The sequence below is a fragment of the Ictidomys tridecemlineatus genome, chromosome 4 (genome assembly GCF_052094955.1).
Source record: "Ictidomys tridecemlineatus isolate mIctTri1 chromosome 4, mIctTri1.hap1, whole genome shotgun sequence".
NCBI lineage: Eukaryota > Metazoa > Chordata > Mammalia > Rodentia > Sciuridae > Ictidomys > Ictidomys tridecemlineatus.
The window spans coordinates 56,473,636-56,482,543 of record NC_135480.1 but is presented as its reverse complement, the minus strand read 5'-3'; positions in this window follow the sequence as shown (position 1 = coordinate 56,482,543).

The window sequence follows — 8,908 nt, the reverse complement described above, 5'->3', positions numbered from 1 at the left end:
TGAGAACAAAATAAAAGGAGGCTGTTATATCCCTTTCACCCACCCCCAAATTCTATTGGCAGGAAGCAAGCTGACAAAATTGCTCAACTGTGAGAATTTATTACTTTCCATGAAAAAGGAGGGATGACTCAGAGGGCAGAACCAAGTGCCCAGGGAGCCAAAGCAGAAGCCATCATTGCCCTTGAATCTGGAAACCCAATCAAAAAACTCTAACTACAGTTTCCCATCTGGATTTCAGAACCATCATGGCCTGTTGCTATGTCTCTCTGTCTACCCCAATTCTTAACTTCTTGTTCACCTACTTGTCTTTTTAAGTCCAAGAGCCTGTCTTCAGGTTGCTCCAGAGAAAAGTGCACCACCAAGAATAGGTTCCTTGTCCAAGTGTGGGAGGCAGAGATTTCACAGCTGCAGTCAGTTTTGGTTTCTGTAGTGAGATAAGGGACTGAACTTTACCTCAGAGCAGGGAAATTCCCAGTTTTCCCTTTTCTAGTGGGAGTTTCTATCTTACTCATGTTTATTTCTTTAGTTCCAGACAAAGAACATTAAATATGTGGATGTTCAAGCAATGTGTGATGATTGAATAAGGAAACTAGCGTATCTGAGCTGCTTTCCTAAGGTGTCTTTGGGGATGATAATGGCTATTTCAAGAATTGACTCGAGGAGCACAGGGGGTATAAGGCTGTTGACCCAGTTTCTTACCAGAAGGCTGATCTTTTCTCTTTGAGTGAGAGCGTAAGCATTTTTTAATGAGCAAAAGTTTTATTAGTCAAAGTCTGAGCCCAGGATTCAACAGTTACTATTGAGGGAGAACAAAATATCTGACTCAAAATACATATTAATTTTGCCTAGTCTGAGTTGGTTATTCAGAGAGACTGTAAATCTCTTAAACAAAGGAAGGCCTCTGGAAAGCTTTCCTTTAGCAAAAAGAAATCTATATCTAACTGCACTAGTAAAGTACACTTTGGATGCAGGTAGATACTTTTGTATCTGATACCCCCTTCCTACCTCTGAAAGATCTTTTCACAGAAAGAAGAGATTGGGAGTCTGATACCAGGCCCAGACAGAGATTACCCCTGGGAAACTTCACATACATAACAAATTGACAGGAGTGGCTCACTGTGCTCCTCCTTACCTGTCCTTCCAGCATGTATGTCACCCTCCCTTCCAGAAGTCCAGGCCCCCATTCCTTTGTTTAGCTTTGCATAAAGTTCATCCATCTTGCCCTCTTTGAGTCTCATACTTTGATATGGATTCCATGCTTAAGCATATTAATAATTTGTATGCATTTTTTACTCTCACAGTATGTATGTTACTCAATTATTAAAACCTTTGGAGGAAAAAGAATAAATTTAAAGCTTCCTTAAACTACCTGTATGTAGGAGGAAGGCAACCTAAGTAATAAGAAGCAGCTAGATGGTTGTATGCATTTTTAGTGGCAGAGTATTATCTACATCAATAACTGTGGTGAGGACAAAATGAGATGATGTAGTTGACTCTCACTTAGTGCCTGGCCTGAAGCACATGCTCAAATATGAATTCTTTTATCCCCAGCACAGAATTGGCTTTGAAGATAAAATGTGTCACAAGAGGAGGTACTTGGAAGGATCATTCCAGCTACAATATTCTAAGAGTTTAATTTGAACTTCTGAGAGTTTCTCTGTGACTGCCAGCATCTTTTGGTTGTTGGGGCTCAGAGAGTGACATTCTTGAAAAATGGCATTTTTGGCATGCTGAGCAACTTGATGTAAAGGGAGAAGCCTCTCTGGAATTCTTTTTATCTGCATTAAGACCAGACTGCAAAAGGGAACGATTCCTTTTTATAGCTACCTTGAATTCCCATTATCTATCTCAAAGAGGACTGAGAAATATAACCACATTTGCATGAAATTTCCTTACAAGATTTTGACTCATGAGCTCACTCAAAATTCAAAGACATGGTCCTGAGAGTACCTTCATGACTAATAATAATTTATAAGCTCTCAAAATTATCTACCTGTCCCAACCTCTCCTTCCCTCATAGAAAATGGGATATGTAAGTTTGTGTGTAATGTGAAACAGGTGGATAATCATACTCCCATTATTGTCCCTCATGCTGTGATTTTCCCATTTTGCATGAAAATAAGTTCATATGCCTTTTCTCCTGTTCAATCTTTGTCTGTTTCATTCCAGTGATCGTCATGAGGGCGGAGGGGAAATTTCCCATTGCCTCTATACAGGTCTTGGGAGAATAGTCTTGTCCTCTTGTGCTGAGATGTGTACTGGTTCCTGTGTTCTCTGTTGCTATGCTAGGAGTCCACAGATGATAGTCTGTGTCTGATCCCCCTGAAATTTCTTCAGAATGAGAGCACTCTGTATGTATATGGGAGGACTTTGTTATATGTTATATCAAGCAATGAAGTTGGTAAAGCCCTGCCACAGTTTGGCAATGTCCTATAAGGCTGGCCCACCCCCAACACTGAAAACAGACTTTCAGTTTGGATTTACAACTCTCATCTGAATTCCAGGAAATGCTTATTTAAAAATAAGGGTGAGTTTTGACACAGATGTGTCTAAGCTGTTTTCTCTAGGTGTTTTTGTTACTTGTTTTTCTCTTTCCTTCTTGTCATTTGCTAACTTTAGTTCCACTTGAACAATTCTGGTCTTTTTATGATGCCTTGAAGGAAAGGGAATTCACGTAGACCTCCCCAGGGAAACTTGAGAGAGTCCTATGACCCAGGACCATAAAGGGTCGAACTAGGGTTGGGTAAGAGAGGGACCTGGGGGGACAAGGGAACCTGGGAGCATTTGCTCAACTTTGTATTCCTTTACAATAGGGTACCTCACTTTCCTCACCCTATTTCCAGCCCTCTCCTGGCTCTGACTGAAAGCTTTGTGGATTGGCCAGTACATTTCCAGGCCATTGGTTAAAAAGTGAGGGACATCTAAGACTGCTAGTTCTTTTTTGCTTGAGATTTACCACTAGTCTTTTCCTTAAAGCTGGCTTACATGTTGTTTATGAGGTTATTCTTTAAGGGACTTTGTTAACCTCTTGAAATCCAGTATGCAATGTTTGACAACAAAGAAAAAAAGGGAGAAGAGAAATAAAAGTAAGATAATCCAAGGAAAGATAGAGAGAAATCATTTCCTGCCTTCTGTGGGCTTCTCTCCCCACCTCTCAGGGCAGAGCCATCTGCAGTCATTAGATTCTGCTTGCCAGAGGAAATGTTGAGGAATAATATCCCCCATACTATGTACATTTGGAATGTTATCTATTTCAACTGTCCAATAATATGCCCACCCTGCTCAATTTAGAAAGCATGAAATTCTGAACAAATTCTTAAGTGGTGCCATTCTAGCGAATGGGGCTCCTCTCTTATACTCTGCAACATTGAGTGGAAGGTGTGTGTTTCAACATATTTTAGCTACTTTCAAGTTCCAGAAAAACAACTTAGGCAACTAGTATCAGTTTGACCTACAAGACAGAAGTGTTATCTACAGTAAACCTAATTTTTATTTTTCTTTATAACTGAATAAAAATTCTACTGTGACTATACCACATTTTCTTTATTCATTTTTTCATTGATGAATACTTAGGCTAGTTCCATAATTTAGCTATTGTGAATTGTGCTGCTATAAATATGGGTATGCATGTTTCACTGTAGTATGATGAGTTTCATTCCTTGTGATAAATACTGAAGAGTGGTGTAGCTGGGTCCTATGGTTGTACCATGCCTAGTATATGGAGGAACCTCCATATTGGGTTTCCATAGTGGTTGTACTAATTTACAATCCCACTAACTGTGTTAGTGTAAAAGTGTTCAATAATTCTCCATGTCCTCTCCAGCATTTATTATTATTTGTATTCTTGATAACTGCCATTCTGACTGGTGTGAAATGAAAACTCGGTATAGGTTTGATTTGTATTTCTCTAATTGCTAATGATGATGAACATGTTTTCATCTACTTGTTGGCTGTTTGCATTTCTTCTTTTGAGAAGCGTCTGTTTAATTCATTTGCCCATTTATTAATTTGGTAATTTGGTTTGTTTTTGGTGTAAAGTTTTTGAGTTCTTTATGCATTCTAGATATTAATCCTCTGTCAGAACCCCATTTTCAATAACACATACAATTAGATAGAAGATTAATAAGGAAATAGAGGACTTAAATAGCACTGAAACCAAGACTTGACAAATATGCATACACACACACACACACACACACACACACACACACAGCACTCCAACCAAGGACAACAAGATACAAATTCTTCTAAGGAACACATGGAACATTTCAAATTAATAAATAACAAGTAAAACTACTTTGAATAATTTTATGTAATGTAAAATTTATGAACAGTCTGTAATTAAAATTGGGGCTGATTTAATATAGTAGATAGTGTTGTATGAATAAGGACAGTGTTTGTGGTAGTGGTTGTGACACGCAAATATGTGCAAAATCAGTAGAAAATTATTGTTTAATGTGTCAGATAACAATGGAGGGTAACTATGATACATAAAACAGGATGATAATAAACTCAACAATGGGATGATAAAATGAAAGAAACCATAATCAATACCACAAAGGTGGGAAAGAAAAAAATCCAAACGAAACAAGAAATCATGGATACACATAAAATGAAATGCCAGAAACAAGTCAAGAATTCCATTTCTAGCTATGTGCCAATATGTGCACACATACCTCAAGACACATCCATGAGAATGTTCATGGAAGCATTATTCACAAACCTTTCAAGTTGCAAACAACCTAAATATCCATCCACAACCAAATGGGTGAATAAATTGTGGCATATTCATACAATGAAATGCTAATGCAACCATGAAAACAAACATCACAGCTATGTACAACAATATGGATTACTATCAGAACGTTAGTTGTGAGAAGAAAGAAAAATACAAAAGAATATACATTGTATGGTTCCACATAAAAGAGGTATTAACATCTGGCAAAAATAATTTATAATATTCTCATCTTCTCACTGTCTCAGGACCTAAAGATAATCATCTTTGACTCTTCTATTTCCTTCAATCCCTACAACCATACATCACATATTCATAATTTTACATCTAAAAATATTTGCACATATTTATTGATCTCTTCCTAATTGATTTTGTTAGACAATGAGGTTGGAGAAATAAATAAAAAAAGATCTGAGAGGTTTGCTTGAAACTACAGTTTAGCAGCATAGAGAGGGTGTTAGAGTTGCAGGAAAATAATTGCATCAAACTAATACTAAATGAGGCTCCTCTTACCTCATTTTATAATTCTAGAGAGTAGGACCATCTGGTCAGGCATTTATCTTCTTTTATATTTTGAGTTTCACATTTAAGACTATATTAATAATCATCATTGTGTCTTCCTTCTGGTCCCTAACCTCTTGGCAAAACTTACTCTGTGTCCTCTAAATCCTGTTATTACTTACCTTTAGGTATTATTTTCTGTATCTAAAGTTTAAGATATCTCAAATGCCTTGTTTTCTGTTGCTGTACTTTGGACAAGAAAACATGCTCCAGTCTTCCCATCCTATTTAAATGAAGATTGGATGTTAACTATAAGGTTTTAAATTTTTCAAAGTATTTGAAATGAGCATATCTGTCTCAATGTTTGTTGATAGAATGAGTTGATAAATGTATATGGTCCACTTCTCATTGTTTAGTTTTGCCTCTGTCCTCATCCTTTTCTAGAAAATATTCCCTAGTAAACATGATACACACATCCAATTTACCAAGTCAGGATGTCTCTCCAAACTCATTGTAGGGAGCTTTCTTTGTTCATTCTCTCTCCTTTCTCAGTGTCCTTCAGAATAGTGTGACTTTCAAGCAAAGCTGATCACATAGTAATATAGATTAGAGATTTAGCAAAGAGGTTTTAAAAGTTCCAGATCTATTCTACACATACTTATTGAGGGATTTAAGTGTGCTAGGAAATGTTCTCTTAGCTGTATTTTGAGAGACGAATAAGACATACAAGATTCCAATCCTTAGGGAGTTCACATTTTCATAGGGGAAGCAGACCATGAGTAAACACATGAATAAGTAACATACTTTCAGAATATTTTAAGTGTTAAGAAAAGAATAAGCACATAATGAGCTGTGAAGTAGCTGAAGACTGCTTTAGATTATGTGATACAGGAATACAGCTTTGAGGAGTTGTGATTCTGCTGCTAATAATCATGGGATGCTTTAGGCTCTTCTTACTTTTTCTAGGTTCTTTCAAAGTTTAATTTGTCTCTGTCTCTATCTCCTGAGATCTTACTATTTATTTGGATTTGGAGCTGCTCTGTGGACTTAATTATATAAATCAGTTAATTAAGTTTGCAACATACCCTAAATTCCTGACCCTAGCTACATTTTTCTAGGAAAATTTTTGGTGGAAAATCCATCAAAGGTTATTCATTTATTTATTTGTATTGGAGACTGAACCCCGGGATATCAATATCTGAGCCATAGTCCCGGCCCTTTTATTTTTTGAGCCTTGCTCAGTTTTCAAGGTTGTCCCTTAACTTGCAGTCCTACTGCCTCAACCTCCCAAATATCTGGGATTACAGGCATGGAGCACCATACCTAGAAATTCAACCAATTTTGATGGGGAAATGTTGTAGTAGTCAACTTTTATGTCTTGAGACAGTGATTTTCCTAGTTCTTCCATTATAACTATAACTATTTCATTATATAATGCATTGTACTCTATACAAGTAGCCCTTGAGTCTGTTTCCTCTCTCCCTTTTATAGTTCATATTTCACATGGCACCCTTTAAATAACATTTAAATAAATTTTTTACAGAAAATTGATAATAGTATACATAGGTTTATGATAAAATCCAAATTACTTGGCCTTCATATTCAAGGCCAAGCTATTCCTTCATATTCAAGATCCCTCATAAACTAGCAGCAACTAACCTCTATAATTCTTTTACAATCATTTTTTCCTTTTCTTACCATCTAGTTCATTCTCTGAAACCTTTGGAAGACATCCTCAGCTATTTTCCTGCCATCTCTAGGTGTTCCTTTACTCTGCATATTATATTTGCTGAGCCCTTCCCCTCCTTCTCTGCCTGGGGCTCTAAACTCCTAGTTCAATTCAAGTTTCTTTATATTTGTGTAGACTTTCATAAATCTTCTAGGTCAAGTTGATGGTTTCCCTTCAGAGATTGTAGTAATCACACTTGCTAATCATGAGTCACACTAACCTTGTTATGCTTTAAGCCCTTTGTTCCTAGAAACAATGATGATTGAAAAAAACCCATTTATCCTTTTATTTTTTGAAAAAGGATTTACTGAAGTGAGTCTCATATTACTTAGATATGACTCATGTCTTCTTCTTTTTTGGACAGAGCAGACATAGACACTTTAAATTCTCATTCTTTGTCTCATGAATGATTAACTGAAATTGATCCACATATCGGTAGAAACTAAGGACTTGTTAACTTGACCACACATTAGTTAAGCTCCTCTTCCTCTGTTCTTATAAAGGTTGACCTACCCTTTCCTTTTCTCAATACACTGCATCCTCCTATGTCCTATACAGAATTAATGGGTAAATGGACCCTCACAAAAATATGCTGACCTCAGGGAAACATTCCTTCATTATTCCACTATATTCATAGCAGAACTTTCTAGGCTTATTGACCCTTCCCCATAAAATAAAATAACTTTCTATTTGGCCTTTGAGATGTTTGTAGCTCTTATGTTTGGATTGTTCTCCCTATTGCAATATTCCCTTTGTTGCAATAATCCTGTCAAATTAAGTCTCTCTTAACTTAATTCTGGGGTTGTTTTTTTAAATTTGATAATACACATTATTAACTTGTTTCTCGACTATTGAGACTATGTACTCCCTCTTTTCTGAGATGCTCTTGGCATGTTTTTTCTTTCATGTTTCTTCACCCACTTGTCTCCTTGTGGCCAAGTTCCTGTCTTCAGGTGGCTCCAGAGAGACCTACATAAAGAGTAGGTTCCTTCCCCTACAGCTCAGGCTTTGACTTCTTATGTGAGAGAGAGGTATGAGTTCATTCTCATAGCAGGAAACAAAAGACTAATTTCACATTTCTGAAAAGTCTTATCATGATATTTTGTATTATTATGGTTCCTGGGTTTAAAAATTACTCAAGAAGTACACTCTTGACAAGACCCTCCATAAATCTAACCGACCAAAATCAAACAACTCAAAGTTCAGGCAATAAAGATATCTTAACAGTATTTGGGTCCAATTAGACATAATCTTTGTTTAATGTGAAGTTCAAGAAAGTAGTTTCCTGTAAAAATGGTCTGATTTTGAGGTATAAGTTTGTGTTGTTATCCTAGCAACAAATCATAGAAACCCAGAGACCTATTAAAAGAAATATAAACATTAGAAAATCTTGGGATGGTCAAGTTCTTGGGATGGTCAAACAAATGCCAAATGTTTTCTATAAGAAAGCTGATTCATAGTGGGGGAGGGAGCAGGAGCATGGGAGAGTTAGATGAATTCTAGATAGGGAGAAGTGGGGTGGGAGTGAAAGAAAGGAGGAAGGGGATTAGCAAAGGCAGTAGAATGTGATGGACATCATTATCCAAAGTACATGTACAAGACTCGAATTGGGTGTCAACATATTTTATATATAAACAGATTTTAAAAATTGTGGTATATATGTGTAATAAGAATTGTAATGCAAAAAACCAAAAACAAAGTACATGTATAAAGGCATGAATTGTTGTGAACATACTCTATATACAAAGATATGAAAAATTGTATTTTATATGTGTAATAAGAATTGTAATGCATTCCGCTGTCATGTATTTAAAAAAATAAAATCAATAAAACTAAAAATTTAAAAAAAATTTTTAAAAATCTTACAAGTCTTAAAGCAGAATATGTAAAGAACTTCAATAAAACCAACCCAAAATAAGAATGGATGAAAGACAAACAGAAAC